Genomic DNA, 2,500 nt, shown 5'->3' on the forward strand with positions numbered 1-2,500 from the left:
ACCGATGGTCGCAATCGGATTGAGGACATTGTGCTGCCGCTGCTGCTGCTGCTGGTGAAGTGGCTTGTGTTCCGGTTTATGTTCGCCCCGGGATCGGTCATGCTGACAAGTGGATGTCCTTAGCGGTGCCACTGGCCACATCTTACAGCCGGTAGACGGACAGGAAGCCTTTCATCGGCACAGTACGACCCTTCTACGAGATTCTCAGCGAACATCGTCCGATGCCACGTGTTTCTCCATCGCTGGCTGTTGCAATTATGGGTTTTTATCTCCCCTCGTGTTGACGCTGGTGGTGACCTTGCTGGACGACAAGTTGCTCCTCTGAAACATTTGCGAAACAGTCTGCAAACAGCGGAAACAACGGAGCAGAACGACGGTCCCGTGTGCCGGACGACGGCCGAGAGTTTGCAATCAACCCGAGCCCAACAACGACTCTCCGACTCCGTAATGGTAACCGCATTGTTAAAGTGATTGGCGTACAACTGATGGCGTGGCTGGTTCGTGGATTATCTTCGGTGGTATCGGATTCTCGACCACGCTGGATGGCTGGTCACCTTATTTTCAAGGCTAATTTCTCGAGGGATCAGTATCTGAGGGTGTAATGCCAGCCACTGCGTCGTTTGCTGGACTTTCGCTTTGGCTTGTTAGTGAGGTGGAATGAGACGATGCTATGGCCACAACCAGACCAACAAACAACTCTTTTTATCTCTTGGACAGGCCGAGGCGGGGCGCGTCAATTTACGAAAAATCTTAGCCTGCTTATCTCGAGCATCGTTGCGTCCATGGCATTCTCCGATGATGACAGGAGAATACGGTGGGCACGTACTGTCTGCATGTTGTGCACCAGTATGGGCGGCATGAATTTATCCTGTACTTCGGAGTTGACCGGAACGGAACGAGGCTTTCGACCCGTTGTACCAGGTTCACTTTCATGTGCTGTGATGGGAACCTTTTCAAAGATGGATGCTCAAAAGTGGATGAATCTGTGGCCTGCAAGCTGCTTCAGTAACCCGTACTGAGCCTACTCGATGGTCGTCATGGGCGTTCCATGGGTCCACGTTTCACTCGTGACTGTATCAGTTACATTCTCGACTACGGGTTTGGTATCACCTGCTGGAGAAACTGTATAAAATAGGCTACTGGACGACTCGGCCCCGGGGCACTTACTCCTGGAACTGGTTGGTGCGTTCGTTAGTAGTATGAAGGGAAGTTATCTGGTGACGAGATTCCTTATGGCGACGTTAGCTCTTATCTACACGAAGCGCACTCAACCACCCCGACTTCGAAATACGTAGCTTCCACCTTCAACAACTTACTCTTGGTCAGCAAATGTGCCAAGGTCCGATGTCAATTATGGTCAATTCTTAAGCAAAAACTGCAAAAGCGATAAAGCAAGTCACGCCAAGAACCCTACGGCGATGGTTACGTGCTTCATCAAAGGCTACTACGAAACCTCGCCCAACATTGGTTCAACGGCACTGTAACCTTTAAAAAATGGCAATAAAACGTCAGAGGAAAACACTTTAACTTATCTAAGCAACTAGCTTCGGTTACTGATAGAGGGTGTTCAGTCTATAAATTTCCCGAAAATTCCAAACTTCCCTTCAGAAGCAATCAAATCATCCCGTTATCGGAGAATCGATTACATTTTTCATGAACCCGTTTTCGGAACGAAGCCGCTCAGTATGCACCTGCAGGACATATGGCCGGTTGTTGGGAAAAATCCCAAAAAGGAAACCCCCGTTTAAGCAGCTGCAACGATTGCAATATGTCTCGCTGCATCTCGTACACCGGTGGTGCTACCGGTGGTGGTGGTGGTCCAAAACAGGTTATAATTCATAAGATCAAGTGGCTGTCCTTCGTCCGTTCAATTCCGTTCCGTTCCGGCGAGCCCATCCTACTCGCATGATGAAACGAGCGCTCGAGACCCCGTACCGTTGAGGGATGAGGGAAATGAATGATGGGGAAACACTTTGAGAAAGCAGTTTGATTGATTTGGCCATAAAAGCAAGATTTAATTTTCTAAAGTTTCGCTCCAATCGTGTTTGGCATAAAAAAGCCATTTAACATTTAGGCTCTGGCCTGGTGCTGTCGATTCGTCGCACACAGTACTCGACCAGTACCAGCACCAGCACCAGCCGACCAGTGGCCGATAAATAAATGAGTCGTCGTTCGTGGTGGCACAGGGAAATGGATACATTTCTGAGCTCAAGCGCCTCTTCATAGAGACCTTGAATGGTGGATACTTGCGCGTGGTCTGTACGGTGGATAAGGATCGTAACACGAGGCCCTCTAGAGAATGCTAAGAAGCGTATAAAAGTGCACACAAATCTTGGCATGGCATGGGGTTTCGAGGATGCACTCAAGGATAAGATGAGTCATCCCGTGAAGCCGCAGCCTGGCACTGCCTGAACCTCGGTATAATCAGGTAGCTCAGGCAAGGGGCAAGGCCGCAGTGGGCCGCAGTGGGCCGCAGCCCTCCCGGTTGCCAACGCAAGAG

This window comes from Anopheles aquasalis, chromosome 3 (assembly GCF_943734665.1).
Source record: "Anopheles aquasalis chromosome 3, idAnoAquaMG_Q_19, whole genome shotgun sequence".
NCBI lineage: Eukaryota > Metazoa > Arthropoda > Insecta > Diptera > Culicidae > Anopheles > Anopheles aquasalis.